Source organism: Hevea brasiliensis, chromosome 11, assembly GCF_030052815.1.
Source record: "Hevea brasiliensis isolate MT/VB/25A 57/8 chromosome 11, ASM3005281v1, whole genome shotgun sequence".
Taxonomy (NCBI): domain Eukaryota; kingdom Viridiplantae; phylum Streptophyta; class Magnoliopsida; order Malpighiales; family Euphorbiaceae; genus Hevea; species Hevea brasiliensis.
Window position 1 is genome coordinate 79,928,485 of NC_079503.1, and position 18,392 is coordinate 79,946,876.

The following is an 18,392-nucleotide window of genomic DNA, read 5'->3' on the forward strand; positions in this document are numbered from 1 at the left end:
AGCTGCAAGATTGTGAGGGGTTCAAACGGGAGGTCCAGAACTTACTATCCCTCAAAGTTCTGAGATATCAGACAAGGTCAAAGACGGAAGAGGAAGTGAACACCACCAGATTCAGCCAAACGGCTTCTACCTCCAAACCCAGAATCACCTTCTCACCCCTAGTAGCCTCACCGCCAGTAACGGTTATCTGAACTCCGCCTCAGCTCCCCGTCACCAATACTCACGCTGTCCCATGGAATTATAATTTCCAAGTTTTCACTCAGGGAGCGTCAAGCAGTACATCCGCTCCTAGTCTTGTCTCACCTCCGGCACCACCAAAACCATGTTTCGCTCCTCACGAGCATTTCAGAATGACTTATGCTGGACCTACCAGCGACATTACTCCCCAAACTAGTCCTCAGCCCGTTATCGCAACAAGGCCCTCTCCACCTGAGCAAGAAGTCGAGTTTATAACTCGAAGTGGGAGGTGTTACGGGAACAAAGAAAGAGAGAGGAGGAAAGGGAAAGTAAAAATGGGAGAGTCATCAAGAAATACAGAAGGGGAGGTTGAGAAAGCAGGGGAAGTAGAGCCTGTTGAGCACAAAGAAGAAGAGGAACTGCTGCTCCAAATCATGAAACAGAGCGAGTATGATGTGGTGGAGTAATTGAGAAAAGCACCCGCCCGAATTTCACTGTTATCACTAATCCTGAGCTCGGAAGTCCATCGACAAGCCTTACAAAGAATCCTGGATCAAGCCTTTGTTAACCCCGACATTACTCCAGGGCAGTTTGAGAAGATAGTAGGACAAATCCAGGCATCCAGCTTTGTAGCCTTTTCTGAAGAGGAGGTAGACCCCGCAGGCTTAGGGCACAATAAAGCTCTACATGTAACTGTGAAGTGTAAGGGTTGTATAGTAGCCAAGGTTCTCATCGATAACGGATCAGCCCTCAATGTACTGCCTAGCGCTACCTTAGCCAGGCTGCCGGTCGACCAATCGTATATACATCAGAGTGCAATGGTGGTAAGGGCCTTTGACGGTACCAAGAGAGAGGTACTAGGAGACATTGACTTGCCAATCCAAGTCGGTGCATGTACTTTCAACGTCACATTTCAGGTGATGAACATTGAGCCGACTTACACTATGCTGTTGGGAAGGCCATGGATCCATTCTGCGAATGCTGTTCCTTCAACCTTGCACCAGAAAATAAAATACATTAAGGACGGCAAAATCGTCACTGTAAGGGGTGAAGAGGCCATATTAGTCACCAAGCCGCAATCACTTCCTTATGTGGAAGCGGCCGAGGAGTCGTTGGAGAGTTCTTTCCAGGCCCTTGAATTGCAAGATACTGGAAAGGAGGGGGCTATGGCTATGGTGGCCAAAGTGATGTCGAGGAACCGGTATCAAGAAGGGAAAGGCTTGGGCACCACACTGCAAGGAATCGTGGAACCCATACCGGCTATTCAGAAAATAGGCCGTTGTGGTTTGGGATATGAGGAGGATGCCCTCGTGGATGGGCGATTCTGGATGAGAAAAATACTTCGGGATCAGAGGTTTGACCAGAAGATGGGAAAGGTGAAAGTAGTCCCGAGAATCACGGAGATCTTCACTAAGCCGGTCATTCAACATCCGACAAACACAGAAGAATCACCCGATGATCCATCCATAGATGTCATCCAACTGGACTCCTTGTATGAGGCCCTAGTCTCGCCAGTGGCTGAGGGGCAGAAGCTTGACAACTGGACAACAGAGGATATCCCTGTACTCAATCTCGAGTAAAGTACCTCTGGTTATCTACACTTGATCATTTTGTCCATGGTGACAAGTGTAATACTGTAAATGGACCTTTTCTTATGGCATTAATATTATTAATGAATTGATAGCGCATTTTAAATCCAATACTCTCTTTCTTTCCTTTTTAATTCCATCCTTATAACACGTTCTATTCTTTATTCATTCAGGACTATTCATCAATTAACACCTAATAATCCAATAGACTCAGAAATTCCTCTGGTTAATTTTGAAATCCCCATAACGGCCATTACTTCAAGTAATTCTGAGGAAGACCTTACACAAGAAGACAGTGAAAAGGACGAGCCCTCCCTCGTACCTTGTGGAGACGAAACGCGCACCGTAAACTTAGGCACGGAAGAAGTAAAAAGGGAACTTAAGGTAGTGGAGAGTGAAGAGTTGGGGGATATGATCAGTCTGCTTAAAGAATTCCTCGATGTATTTTCCTGGAGCTATGATGATATGGTGGGTTTGGACCCTCAGATAGTAACGCACAAAATTCCCTTAATTCCAGGAACGATTCCGGTGAAGCAGAAACTAAGGAGAATGAATCCCGACACACTGCTCAAGGTTCGAGATGAAGTCAAGAAATAGTATGACGCCGGGTTCTTGGAAGTAGTCAAATATCCCCAATGGGTGGCTAACGTCGTCCCGGTAATGAAGAAGGACGGAAGAGTCAGGGTGTGCGTTGACTACAGGGATCTTAATAAAGCTAGCTTGAAAGACGATTTCCCTCTCCCCCACATTGATGTGTTAGTTGACAATGCTGCGGGATTGGGAAGGTGTTCGTGTATTGATGGGGCATCAGGGTACAATCAGATCCCAATGGACAAGGAAGACAAGGAGAAAACTGCTTTCATCACTCAATGGGGAGTATTTTGCTATCGGGTTATGCCCTTTGGTTTGAAGAACGCCGGGGCTACTTACCAGCGTGCAATGGTCACATTATTCCACGATATGATGCATAAAGAAGTGGAGGTGTACGTGGATGATATGATCATTAAATCCAGGGAAAAAGAGAGCCACGTTCAGGTGATGAGGAGGGTATTCGAAAGGCTCAGGAAATACCAGTTGAAACTGAACCCTGCCAAATGCATATTCGGAGCTAGATCGGGAAAGTTGTTGGGATTCATAGTAAGCGAGAAAGGGATAGAAGTAGATCCAGACAAAGTTCGAGCTATTCAAGAAATGCCATCCCCAAAAACAGAAAGGGAGGTGCGCAGTTTTCTGGGAAAGCTGAACTACATTTCGAGATTTATTTCTAATCTCACTGCCAAAGCTGAGCCTATTTTCAGACTACTCCGGAAGAACAACTCTACCCAATGGGATTCAGCTTGTCAAGAGGCTTTTGAGAAAATCAAGCAGTATCTGTCAAATCCACCAGTATTGGTTCCACCTGTGGCGGGCAGGCCTTTGATCCTGCACATGGCAGTCCAGCAGAACTCGATGGGATGTGTTTTGGGACAACATGATGATACCGGCCGAAAAGAGAGGGCCATTTATTACCTGAGCAAGAAGTTCAATGATTGTGAATCAAGGTACTCTTTCTTAGAAAAGACTTGCTGCGTTAGCACGACAAAGAAATCGCCTCAAGCACTATATGTTGAATCACAAGACATGGCTCATCTCCAGGATGGATCCTATCAGATATGTATTCGAGAGCCCATTCGTGCCAGGAAGGATAGCCAAGTGGCAGGTTATACTCTCCCAATATGATATAGTCTACATGACCCGAAAAGCGGTGAAAGGTAGCGTGATTGCTGACCTCCTAGCGGAAAACCCTATCCAGGATTATGAAGCTCTGGATTTTGAGTTCCCTGATGAGCATATTAATGAGGTAGACTGCGAAGAAGACGGGCCAGCCGATGTATGGGAAATGTATTTTGATGGAGCAGTCAATTTATCCGGGAATGGAATCGGAGCTGTACTAGTATCCCCGGACGGAAAACACTTCCCGATAGCTGTCAAGTTGAGATTTGACTGTACCAACAATGTCGCAGAATATGAAGCTTGTGTAATGGGTCTACAAGTTGCTATCGAGATGAAAATCAGAAAGTTGGAGGTGTACGGAGACTCGGCTCTGATAATTTATCAAGTCAAGGGAGAATGGCAAACCAAGGATCCCAAGCTAATCCCATATCAAAAGTACTTACTGGAGCTGATTAAGGAATTCGAAGAAATCTCTTTCACCCATCTTAGCAGAGACAAGAATCAATTTGCTGATGCCTTAGCTACTCTAGCTGTTATGGCTCAAATCGAAGAAGGGCAGACAACTCAAGCGTTGAAGATTAAAGCAAGGGATGAACCAGCTTACTGCTTCATGATCGAGGAAGAACCCGATGGAAAGCCTTGGTATCATGATATCCCGGTCTCATCAGAGAACTGCAGAATTCCCCTCAGGGGCAAGCAAAAATGAAAAGAAGATGATTCGGAGATTAGCATTGGGATACTTCCCCAGCGGTGAAACCCTATACAAGAGAGGATCCAGCGGTGAATTATTGAGATGCGTGGATGCAAAGGAGGCAAAAAAAATCCTTTTTGAGACTCATGAGGGAAGTTGTGCAACCCATGCCAATGGACACATGATGGCCAAGCAAATCATGCGACGGGGATATTTTTGGACCACAATGGAAAAGGACTGCATCGAGTATTTTCGGAAATGCCATAAGTGTCAGATCTACGCCGATCCGATAAATGTGCCACCTCATAAGCTATTCAACCTCGTCTCACCATGGCCTTTTGCAATGTGGGGCATCGATGTGATTGGTCCCATCAATCCCAAGGCATCCAATGGGCACAGATTCATCCTTGTGGCCATCGACTATTTCTCCAAGTGGGTCGAGGCGATATCTTATGCTCACATCACACAGAACACGTTTCTTAAATTCCTCAAGAACAACATCATCTGCAGGCATGGTCTCCCGAATGAAATTGTCACCGATAATGCCAAGAACTTGAATGGTCCAAAGATTTAAAAATTGTGTGACCAATACAAAATCGGACACCTTAATTCCTCCCCATACCGTCCCCAGATGAATGGAGCAGTGGAAGCTGCAAACAAAAATCTCAAGAGGATAATCCGGAAAATGACGGTCACGTATAGGGATTGGCATGATATGCTTTCCTACGCTCTTCACGCATACCGAACTTCCGTGAGAACCTCAACCGGGGCAACTCCATACTCGCTGGTCTACGGCATGGAAGCAGTATTGCCTATTGAAGTTGAAATTCCTTCCCTAAGGATTCTGAAGGAGTCAGGAATCGATGAGTCAGAATGGATCCAGTCAAGATTGGATCAGTTAAACTTGCTTGATGAGAAAAGGTTAGCAGCAGCATGTCACGGGCAGTTATACCAGATGAGAATGGCTAGAGCATTTGACAAAAATGTTCGCCCGCGCGAATTCCAACCCGGGGACCTAGTTCTGAAGAAAGTGCTGTCGAATCAAAACGATCCCCGGGGCAAATGGTCACCAACCCATGAGGGACCCTATGTGGTTAAAAAGGCATTTTCTGGAGGGGCCTTGATCTTGACCCACATGGACGGTGAAGAGTTCCCAAGACCTGTGAATGCTGACACCGTCAAGAGATACTATGCCTGAAAAAAAAAAAAAAAAAAAAAAAAAGAGTAGGAGTGAAAACCCGAAAGGGCGCTCCTAGCAAAATGTGTGAAAGAAGGCGAAAACCTCGAAGGGGCGCTTTCTGCAAAACGAGTGAAGGATGAAAACCCGAAAGGGCGTCCTAAAAAAAAAAAAAAAAAAAAAAAAAAAAAAAATACTTGGGGTGAAAACCCGAAAGGGCATCCCAAGAACCAAAATGGAGAAATAAGGAAGGGGGTATGAAACCGAGGATGGAGAAGAGACCGTTACGGCATGAGGCTTCAGAGAACTTGAAATAATGGCTGTTAAAAGACTTCAAAACCAACTAAAAGGAATATGTGAGATCTATCCTTGTACCCTTCCTTTTCCTTTGAAAGTCTATTTTTCCTAAAGCCATAATAAAGTTATACTTTATTCCTTCTGCTTTTGTTATCCTGTTTACTCACCTTTTAATACTGTCCTTTCTCTTTGTTTAAGGCGCTATTAATTAGTTAAAATTTTTGCCATAAGATTTGAATTTAAAAACTGATAACCTCACGTACTTTATTATGAGATTTGCAGGGAATGGCCTTCAAAAAAAAAAAAAAAAAAAAAAACTAGGGGTGAAAACCCGAAAGGGCGTTTCTGGTCGAATGGACGAAAAGAAAGTGAAAACCCGCAAGGGCGCTTTCCGTAAAATAGGAAGAAAGTCGGGAACAGAAAAGGGGCATCCGAAGGAATGGGATCATAGGTCAAGTCTTGCAACTCCTCCTCCTTTAATCATCGGCCTTCGGTATCTTGTTAAGTACACTTCGTCAGGAAAGTACTTCATGTGTCAGGGTTAGACTTGCTTTGTAAGTTGATTTTAATTTCCTGCATTTAAATTTATGTCATCAACCTCTGGTTCCTTGATCTAAGTTGATTTTAATTTTCCTGTCATCAACCTCTGGTTCCTTGATCTAAGTTGATTTTAATTTCATGCAATTTAAATTTATGTCATCAACCTCTGGTTCCTTGATCTAAGTTGATTTTAATTTCGTGCAATTTACATTCCTGCCATCAACCTCTGGTTCATTGATCTAAGCTGATTTTAATTTTCCTGTCATCAACCTCTGGTTCCTTGATCTAAGTTGATTTTAAATTCCTGCAATTTACATTTCTGCTATCAACCTCTGGTTCCTTGATCTAAGTTGATTTTAAATTCCAGCAATTTACATTCCTGCTATTAACCTCTGGTTCCTTAATCTAAGTTGATTTTAATTTACATTTTTGTTATCAACCTCTGGTTCCTTGATCTAAGTTGATTTTAATTTCATGCATTTACATCCCTGCTATCAACCTCTGGTTCCTTGATCTAAGTTGATTTTAATTTCATGCAATTTACGTCATCAACCTCTGGTTCCTTGATCTAAGTTGATTTTAATTTTCCTGTTATCAACCTCTGGTTCCTTGATCTAAGTTGATTTTTTCTTCCTGCGTTTAAATTTTCCTGCTATCAACCTCTGGTTCCTTGATCTAAGTTGATTTTAAATTTTCCTGCTATCAACCTCTGGTTCCTTGATCTAAGTTGATTTTAATTTTCCTGTTATCAACCTCTGGTTCCTTGATCTAAGTTGATTTTAAATTCCTGCAATTTACATTTCTGTCATCAACCTCTGGTTCCTTGATCTAAGTTGATTTTATCTTCCTGCGTTTAAATTTTCCTGCTATCAACCTCTGATTCCTAGATCTAAGTTGATTTTAATTTTCTTGTTATCAACCTCTGGTTCCTTGATCTAAGTTGATTTTAATTTCTTGCAATTTACATTTCTGTCATCAACCTCTGGTTCCTTGATCTAAGTTGATTTTAATTTCTTGCAATTTACATTTCTGTCATCAACCTCTGGTTCCTTGATCTAAGTTGATTTTAATTTCATGCAATTTAAATTCCTGTCATCAACCTCTGGTTCCTTGATCTAAGTTGATTTTAATTTTCCTGTTATCAACCTCTGGTTCCTTGATCTAAGTTGATTTTAATTTCTTGCAATTTACATTTCTGTCATCAACCTCTGGTTCCTTGATCTAAGTTGATTTTAATTTCTTGCAATTTACATTTCTGTCATCAACCTCTGGTTCCTTGATCTAAGTTGATTTTAATTTCATGCAATTTAAATTCCTGTCATCAACCTCTGGTTCCTTGATCTAAGTTGATTTTAATTTCTTGTAATTTACATTTCTGTCATCAACCTCTGGTTCCTTGATCTAAGTTGATTTTAATTTCATGCAATTTAAATTCCTGTTACCAACCTCTGGTTCCTTGATCTAAGTTGATTTTAATTTCTTGCAATTTACATTCCTGCCATCAACCTCTGGTTCCTTGATCTAAGTTGATTTTAAATTCCTGTCATCAACCTCTGGCTCCTTGATCTAAGTTGATTTTAATTTTCCTGTTATCAACCTCTGGTTCCTTGATCTAAGTTGATTTTAAATTTTCCTGTTATCAACCTCTGGTTCCTTGATCCAAGTTGGTTTTAATTTTCTAGTATTCTAACTTCCGTTGCCAAATTCTAGGTCATTAACTTATGTACACCTAATCGTCCAAAATATGAGTCTGAATCTTTACATAATTCCTACACGGAAATTTTTTCCTTTAATAGAAATTATGTAAAGAGGGGCAGCTGTAGACACCATATTTTGGCCGATCCCCAAAATCAATAAAACTTTGAAATCGATCCCCGGTATTAAGTCTCCTTTGGACAGCTAATCACATTTCCGATCCCTCTTCGATAGGCAGTCACAATTCCGATCTCTCCTCACAAACAATTAAATCAAATTGTTAAGTTCTCGCATCAGTCAAAGCTTTACCAGTTTATCGCTCACCGATCTCTCAAACCCATTGTCGAAACTCAGGACCCGTCAAGTATATTCCTCATAAACAAAATGAACTGGCACTAGATCTTTTCTTACCAGTTTTATTGCCGATCTCTCTTTCGAAAGCTTAAGAGCTAAGGTTTTGGTTCGGTTTAATGAGGATTCCGATCTTAAGTGTTCGAGTTAAATTTTCAATTTTAATCAAGTCCCATTCAGCATTTCTTCCCCACCGATCTCATGCTTATTGTGCTTTCCGATCTCTTATACTTAGATTAATAATTGCGTTTAGTTCTTGTTTCACTATGCTCATACAATCAAATACTTAGGCAATTCAGAGATTTTCCAATCACATCCATTCATTGAACAAAAGAAACATTCCATTTCATTTCATTTTTTGTACAAGTTATTCAGCTGGAGGATCACCCCCAGCCTGAGTTACATTTTGCTCACTCCCTCTCTCACCCTCGGCTTCCTCCTCACTGTCCTCATCGTCACCCCCAGGAGCCAGGTCGGCCATCCAAGAGAAGTCCTCCTCTGGGTAACGCTTCTGGAGTTCGGCCAAGAGGTCCTTGTGAGCATTCACATAGGCTCCGGCTATTCCCGTCACCATCTCTTCATCTTTCTCCTTAAGCTCCTCGTCTTTCTCCTTAAGCTCCTCGATGAGTTGGGCGACCTGAGCAGCTTCGTTGGCCTGTAGCGCCTGGACTTCTCCGAGAACCCGATTCCTTTCAGCCAGGACACGAGACTGTTCGGCCAGCTTGTCTTCATAAAACTTCGCCCGCCCCTCAACTTGAGATATATAATCCTGAGCGGATGAGAGTTGGGATCGGAGGGAAGCCACTTCCTGATTTTTCTTCCCGATCTCCTTACCCAGACGCTGAATCTTTTCCCGAACCATGGTCTGATTCACCAAGCACTCCACGTTCAGACTCATGGATTGAGTCAAGATATCATCAAGGCTGTTCGAGGATAGCCTGTCCCGGTCCTCCCGAAGGAAGATAGAAGACCCCAAGACTTTGGCAAAACCGGGGTTCTCCCGAACAGTCCGGTTATTCTTCAGGGAATCGATCAGCACCTGAGCGCCACGAGAAGAGGCCTTCGCAGAAGATTGGGAAGGACCCCCTTCCGCACTAGAAACAATTGGGGGAGGTGGAGGCGACTCTTCTTGGCGAGGAGGAGACCGGACCACTTCTATGGTCGGCGGACCCGAGGGTTGAGGCAGGTCCCCTTGTACTTCCCCAGGTTCATGACCAGGCGTTCGAAGCATTTCCGAACGCTTCATCTCCTTTATTTTCCGGGAGATCTCTCTGTCCTTCTTCCGCTTCCTAGAACCCTCACCGCCCGCCATACCTGCACAAAGAAGAGGTCAGTGAGATCGCTAAGGTTCTGAGATCTGAGATATAAAAAAATACCAATGCCGAGGTCAGAGAGCGGAAGTTCGCGGTCTTGGCCGGTGAGCAGTTGAATAGCCCAATGGTGCAGCTCGGCAGTCACTGCATCCAAACAAGAATACTTTTGAGTGGCGGCCTGACTCTTCAGATCCATCACTATTAAGCTATCCTCCTGGTTTAGGGTAATGAGCTTCGGAAGCAAGGGCCCCCGATGCCACCAGCTACGGGGAAAGTCCTCAAAGCAGCTCGGATCTTTGCTCCTCAAAATGAAGAAGCGGTTCTTCCAATTTTTAAGGGAGGAGGGCAGATCGGTGAAGAGCCCACAATGAGGCTTCGCCTGAAAGAACCAGTGCTCGTCGTCCTTTCGGCGAGTAAGCCTGTGCAGTTCGGCGAACACCTTAGCCGTAGGTCTGATTCCCTTAGCTCGGCACAGGCCTCGGAAGGCTACTAAGATCCTCCACGAGTTAGGGTGAACTTGAGCAATGCACACTCGGTGAAGTTTTAGGACCTCCTTGTAGAAGTCATCTAGAGGGAACCGAAGACCGGCCTTTAACTGTTCCTCGTATACCATAACCCTGTCATTCTCTTCGAAGAAGTGATCGACACGAAGATCGCCGCGGCACTTAATGAGCTCGTATGAATCAGGCCGAATGTTGTATTCTTGGCTAAATGACTGAAGGTCGGTCTCTCGAAGGATCGACGGTAGCTCGTCTATAGGGAGAGTCTCCCTCCCTGAAGAAGGTCCATGCCTTGATGGTATGATCCGCCCCCGAGCTGGAACGGAGACCCTAGGAGGTTCTGGTTGTGCGCTTGGCCCGACCACCTCTTCTTCATCAGACGACCACGAAAACTGAATGGAAGGAGGGCTCGCCGCTCCCTGACCTTCGGCACCGCTCATTTTCAAGGAAAATAAAAAACTTAAGCTAGAAAGAAGATCAAAACCCTTACCGGAGTCTGATCGGCGTCGGAAGAACTTGAGGAAACGAGAGAACTTTGAAGTTGTGAGCAGGAGACTGAAAATGGAATGAGAGAACAACTGGCTAACCCTTCACCCCTATTTATACTAGTCCGAGCATTTAATGCTCACGAGGTTCCAGGCAGTGCATCGGTTAACGGGATTCGCCAAATTGCTCGACACGTCTCTCGAACATTCCGAGATCGGTTAATTGGAGATCGGCATAATAAGTTGAAATTTTGAATAAAGGATCAGTTAAGAGTCATTTTGTTAGGAGCCAGATCGGACAAATGTATCATAGATCGAAAAATAATTAATAAGATAACAATTGGCAAAATAAATCTTTATTTCCAAAAGATCGGACTACATCATTTGGGCGATCTCTAGAGATCTGATTACATTAACAGACTACATCATTTGGATGATCTCTAGGGATCGGATTACATCAAAAGGCCGATCTAAAGGATCAGCGGAATATCCTACCTAAAAGGGCCCCAGTTTATAACTGATCCCAAGGATATTGCCGACCGGATGCTTCATTCGCTGTCGGAACACCCAATGTGGGAACAAACCGCTGTCGGAACACCCAATGTGGTGAGAAGCCGAATAAACTCAGTTGAGTGACTCGAGACCGGCACGATCAAGGTCCGCAATCCAGATCGGTCAGTTGATCCAGTTCTCTCACCATCATCAAACAAGGTCATTCGATCACCGGGATCGTAAATTTTCAGTCGGTGAGTAAAGAAGTCCATCGGAAAAAGATCAAAGCCACAGTTGTAGCCAGAACTTCCGCCGGAGCAGCTAGAACAGGAAAGTAAGAAGGAAGAGAGGAAAATCAGATGACGGAAATGTCTCTGTCGACAGGGGTATATATAGGGGAAAATGAGCATTTATTGTCGAAGGTAAACGGCTTAAAGCTTCGGGAATCAAGGGGCAATTAATGCTTTGACCAGACCGGACCTGAGGAAGGGAAAGATCGGAATAATAGATCGAAAGATAGGAAACCAGCATGAAAGATCGGAAAAGAGCATGTGAAAGAGATCAGAAAGAGGAGGGATCGGAAGGCAAAAAGAATAAGACAAATCCCAATAATCATCGTCAGAATCAGAGCCGAGGTAGTTAAAGCGTGGCAGACGAGATCTCCACCGCACGCCTAAGAATCGCCCACAATGCTGACAGGTGCCAGGGTATGTCATGACAGTCCTGTACACCCCAATCTCCACCGTTGATCTCACTTGTAAGGACAAACCCGGAACCCTTGGATCAAGAGGGAAGATGACAATACCAGCGCCTTTCACTCTTAGCCCTCAGATCGTTCCGGACAAGAAGATTAAGGACCGTTAGATCGCAAGAAGAAAAGGACAAATATTCTGAAGAGAGATCTCAGCCATTCATTTTGATTCTCTTTAGTTCCTGAACATCCGATTATGTCCTTCAAAATCCAGACCCTCCATCTCCCTCAAAATGAATCCTGACCCTTCATGGGGAGCACCCGATTCCTATAAATACCTGCATGAAAAACTGTTCAAAGGACGGAAAAATATAGGCAAAAGGCAGTGACTATAGTGGAATAACTCTGAAACTTAATTCAGTTTGTTACTTTGCTATTTTGAGTTTTCGTAGAAAAAACTTTTGGAACTAGTTTTCTGAAGTGTTTTCTTGCAAAAGGGATTCGAATATCAAACTTTTCATTTTCGCCTGCTCATTATCCTGTGGCACTCCCACTTTCTGTCTCTGTTATCCTCTATTTCCATTCATATTATCTAAGCTCAACTCCACTCAAGCTTGGTTATTTTGGTCTGTTTACATTTTAACAAAGAATACTTCATTTCGAGGCAAACCACAGTCCTCCAGCTGCCAACCTGCAATCTCGCTATTTTTTTTACGATTCTGTAGTTAGTTCAATAGACTCGACTCCCTACAGGTCAGTGTTAATATCACCATTTTATTAAGTCTAGCTCTCGCTTCACGTATTTCCTTTGTTCTCTTTTTTATGCCTGTTGTTTTCTTTAAGTTTATGTCACGCTAAAAAAAAAACAAAGCAAAATATGTTCTAGTTTACTCCCGTGCTGGTTAACCCACACTTCCGTTAACCTTTATTATTTCTGAACGTAAGTCATCTAGTCCCAAGTTACGTAGAAGCAGCTAGACAAAATGTAGGTAACTGTGTTTGAATCACTAGGTTGACGTAGAAGGTGATCCGGCAAAATGCCATAAGGCGGAATAAAAATCAAAACTCAGGTAAGTAAAAGGGTACAGATAGGATACTGATAAAGTGACCTTAGGGGAGATCAGCAAAATCCCGTATGACGCCCCTTATTTAGTCACAAAATGCCAACGAGTTAAAAGAAGTCTTATTTCGACCTTTGGTACCTTTAAGTACCATAACTCTTAAACTTAGGCTTTTAAGATATATAGTCGCGATCAAGTTTCGAAGATATCGGAGGAGAGTTCTTATCCGGTCTCAACTCAAAAACTTTAATAAACATTAAAAAGAGATCGGAGGAGAGTTCTTATCCGGTCTCAACTCAAAAATTTTAATAAACATTAAAAAGAGATCGGAGGAGAGTTCTTATCTGGTCTCAACTCAAAAACTTTAATAAACATTAAAAAGAGATCGGAGGAGAGTTCTTATCCGGTCTCAACTCAAAAATTTTAATAAACCTTAAAAAGAGATCGGAGGAGAGTTCTTATCTGGTCTCAACTCAAAAATTTTAATAAACGTCTAGAGGAGATCGGAGGAGGGTTCTTATCCGATCTCCCTCCAAAATTTTAATAAATAACTTAAAAGAGATCGGAGGAGAGTTCTTATCCGATTCTCACACCAAATCTTAACCTATACGTAAAATAATCCCAAAACCAAGATGATTCGCGACACCAACTCACTAAGGTTGTCTCATTTACTTATGTATCTGGGTATTCCGAATTTAGTGAAAGATCCAATATTCCTTTTACTAAAAGGACTAACATTCCTATTCAAGCCCTCCTAACCAATTTATAAAGAACGTCAAAATTAAATCTACTTACCCTTATTAAGAGACGAGGTGGGGTGCCTAACACCTTCCCCATCCGTTTACGGACCCCGAACCTAGAATCTCTGTCTTGAAGTGGTTTCATTTTCCTCCATATGGTTTTCTTTAGTTTCCCTCAAAACTAAGGTGGCGACTCCTTCCCACTTCGGTGAGTGATCGTCCAGGCGACCGCAAAATCCCTTGCGACAGGTTGACAGGACCTAATCTCTCTGATTGGCTAAGAAATTTGAAACTTATCCTGAATCTTGAACATATAGGATATGTTCTAGATTCAAATATTCCTGGTCCCTTACCTCCAGAGGCCACTCAAGAGGAACATGAAACTTTGGACAAGTGGAAGGAGCATGATATGAGAGCTAAGTGTTATATGCTTACTTCCATGAGTAATGAGTTACAGAAGCAACATGAAAACATGCAGAGTGCAAGTGAGATCCTCCTTCACCTACAAGAGTTGTATGGTGAGCACAGTAGGAATGCTAGGTATGAGATATCTAGGCAGCTGTTCCGCATGAGGATGTCTGAGGGACAGAATGTTGGGAATCATGTCCACAAGATGATTCAGCTGATTGAGCAGTTGGAACATCTTGACTTCAACATGGATTTCCAACTACAGACGGATTTGATCCTTCAGTCCCTTCCTGAGTCTTTTGAGAATTTTGTGACAAATTTCCATATGACTAAACAGGAATGCACCTTAGCTGGTTTACTCAACATGCTGGTTATTGCCCAAAAGAATATGTCGGCAATAAAGGAAAAGAGGTAGCTTTGATTGTGTCTTCTTCTGCTGGAAAGTCCAACAAGAAGAAGGGCAATAAGAAAAAGAAACCTTAGATTCCTGGTCCTTTCAAGAAAATAGCTAAGCAGAAAAGGAAGACTAAAGCTGATGTAAGCAAAGGAAAGTGTTTCCACTGCCAAAAGGATGGGCACTGGAAAAGGAACTGCCCAGAGTATCTTGCTTCTCTGAAGGGCAAGAAAGATACACCTTTGAAAGGTATGTCCATATCTTGTTATTTAGATTCTGATGATACTCATAGTTCATCTACAGCTTGGGTTTTAGATACTGGTGCCAGTTCTCATATTTCTAATGATATGCAGGAACTAGCAAATAGTAGCACTATGCTCTCAAGATGTTAGAGTCCGGATTGGCAATGGCTCAACTGTTGAAGCTTTAGCCATAGGATCTAAATCTTTTTACATGTTTGGACATGTTTTGTGTTTGGATAATATTTTATGTGTACCTGATGCTTTTAAGAACATCATTTCTATATCTAGTTTGATTAGAAATGGCTATGAATTTCAGTTCATAGATGATGTTTGCAATATTTATTTTGAAAATAAATATGTTGGTTCAGGTTATATGAATGATGGTCTTTATTATTTGGATAATAATGACAAATACAAATTGAATGCAAGTGATCTAAAAGAATGCAATGCCATGGTGAAAACCAACTCAAGTTTAAAATATATTTGGCACTTAAGGTTATGTCATGTTGCAGAAGATAGGATTGCAAAACTGGAGAAAATGGGGATTCTATCCTCATTGGGCTCTGAGCCTACTCCAACTTGTGAATCTTGCCTTCAGGGAAAAATGACTAGATCACCCTTTGTTGGATAAGGGTTAAGAGCTGAAAATATTTTGGAGCTAATACATAGTGATGTATGTGGTCCATTTAAAGAAATGGCTAGAGGGGGCTTTCATTATTTTATTACCTTTACTGATGATAAATCAAGATTTGGGTATTTGTATTTGATGAAATACAAACATGAATCCTTTGAAAAGTTTAAAGAATTTAAATCTAAAGTAGAAAATCAAACAGGAAAGAGTATTAAAGCTCTTCGATTAGATCGTAGAGGTGAATATTTGAGTACTGAATTTGATGAATACTTGAGAGAGCATGGCATTGTTTCCCAGCTGACTCCTCTAGGAACACCATAGCTGAATAGTGTATCTGAAAGGAGAAATCTTACCCTATTGGATATGGTACGTAGTATGATGAGCTATACTGATATGCCAATCTCCTTTTGGGGATTTGCATTAGAATCAGCTTTGGATAATCTGAATAGGATTCCATCAAAATCAGTTTCTTCCACACCTTATGAGATATGGCATGGAAGAAAACCAAGTCTTAAGCATGTTAAGATTTGGGGTTGTCCAGCTTATATCAAAAAGCTGAACACTGATAAATTGGAGACCAGATCAGAAAAAGGTCGATTTGTTGGATATCCAAAAGATAGTTTTGGATATTATTTTTATTTGCCTACTTCACAAAAGGTTGTGATAAGTAGAGATGCCACATTTCTTAAACAACAGTTTGTTCAAGAAGGAGGCAAAGGAAGGCAAATATAGTTAGAATTGGAGAATTCTTACCAACCAACAGATCAGATGGATATAAATCCGTCTAGTCAACCTATACCCATTGATGAAACATCTACAGCTGTTCCTCGTAGAACAACCAGGGTATCTCACCCACCAATGAGATATGGTTTCCTTCATGAAGAAGAACAAGAGTTGTCTACTCATGAAGAAGTAGATCATGGAGATGATCCACTTACCTATGAAGAAGCTATATCAGATATAGACTCTTCAAAATGGATTGATGCTATGAAATTCGAGATTGATTCCATGTATAAGAATCAAATTTGGGATCTTGTTGATCCACCTGAAGGTATTGTACCTAAAGGGAACAAATGGGTTTTCAAGAAGAAAATTGGTTCTGATGGAAAGGTAGAGACCTATAAGGCAAGGTTAGTAGCGAAAGGGTTTCGCCAAAGGCAATGAGTCGACTATGAGGAGACTTTCTCGCCTGTTGCCATGCTTAAATCAATTAGGATTTTATTAGCAATAGCTGCATACTATGATTATGAGATTTGGCAGATGGATGTCAAAATAGCTTTTCTCAATGGATACATTGAAGAAAACATTTTCATGGAACAACCTAGGGGTTTTGAATCCCAAGATGGTTCTAAGATATGCAAGCTAAAGCGATCCATTTATGGGTTGAAACAAGCTTCGAGGAGTTGGAACATCTGTTTTGATGAAGCCATTAAATTCTTTGGTTTTATAAAAAATATAATGATGAGCCATGTGTATATAAGAAGGTTAGTGACAGTGCTATCACTTTCCTTGTCTTATATGTGGATGACATACTGTTGATGGGTAATGACACAGGTATGTTGACAACTATAAAGGTATGGTTGTCAAATACATTCTTCATGAAAGACTTAGGGGAGGCAACCTATATTCTTGGGATTCGCATCTATAGAGATAGAGAGAAAAGAATAATTGGTTTATCCCAAAGTCTATACTTGGAAAAGGTGTTAAAGAGGTTTAACATGCTTGATTCTAAGAGAGGATTGTTACCAGTGAGACATGGTATCCACCTTTCTAAAGAGATGTCTCCAAAGACACCTGAAGAAAGAGATAAGATGGCCAAGATTCCATATGCTTCAGCTATTGGAAGTTTAATGTATGCAATGTTGTGTACTAGGCCGAATATCGTATATGCTGTTAGTTTGACTAGCAGGTATCAATCCAATCCAGGTTTGGAACACTGGATAGCTGTCAAGAATATCCTTAAGTACTTGAGAAGAACTAAGGATTTATTCTTGATTTATGGAGGTGGAGACTTGCAATTGGATGGTTATACTGATTCTGACTTCTAATCAGATATCGATGATAGAAAGTCTACCTCTGGATATGTGTTCATTTGTAATGGAGGTACAGTCAGTTGAAAAAGTTCCAAACAGAGCACGACTGCAGATTCCACTACAGAGGTTGAGTATATTGTTGCATCAAATGCTGCAAAGGAAGCTGTTTGGATAAAGAAGTTCGTGACAGAACTTACAGTAGTTCCTTCCATTGAGTCAGCAGTTCCACTACACTGTGACAACAATGGAGCAGTCATATAGGCTAAGGAACCAAGGTCTCACCAGAAATCCAAACACATAGAAAGGCGCTACCACATTATCAGAGAAATAGTTGGACGAGGTGATGTAGCCATGCAGAAAATAGCAGCAGCTGAAAATCCAGCTGATCCATTCACTAAGCCTATGTCACAGACTTAGCTAGATCGACATCTTGAGAAGATAGGTCTAAGATATTGTAATGAATAGCTCTAGTGCTAGTGGGAGATTGTTAGTAGTATGCCCTAGAGCATATCATTTAGCATGTATCTTGTACATATTTTATTAATAAAAGGCTTTTCCACTTTTCCGTTTACATAATATATTTATGTGTAATAGAAAAGGTCCATTTATATTTTGCTAGAAATTCTATTCTTAAGTTGTTAAGAATATGAGTGACAGTGTTTCTAGTACAAAGTATTATAAATAGGTTCACAATCGAGGATACTTCATAATAAGGACATGAATTATCTAGAAAGATTGTATTCATGTTTGTTACCAAGTTATTTATATGAGATATAAATAAGATGGAATGGTGAGTCTCATGCCATATGACAAACATGATAGGCACTTATAAATGATAAGTAGGCCGAACCAGTGACACTTATGACAAGCACATGGAGTTTACTCTTGTCAATGTTTTGTCATAAATCATATCAGTGCATATAATCTTTAGACCTGAGATAGCACAATTATCTTATATATAGGTAGTTTGAGTTTAATACTGCTTTCATACTTGTACTGTGTATGGGTATATGGGCATGTGTTGGCTCCTACTAGTTATATATGGAGGTAGGTGTTGATCAAGATGGAATATGTTCCTCTAAGTAAATAGAGATAAAATCCTATGTTCATTTAATTGTTTTTTATGTTTCAAGTTCCTGGTGAGGACAGATAGATTTATTCAGAAAAGAGTT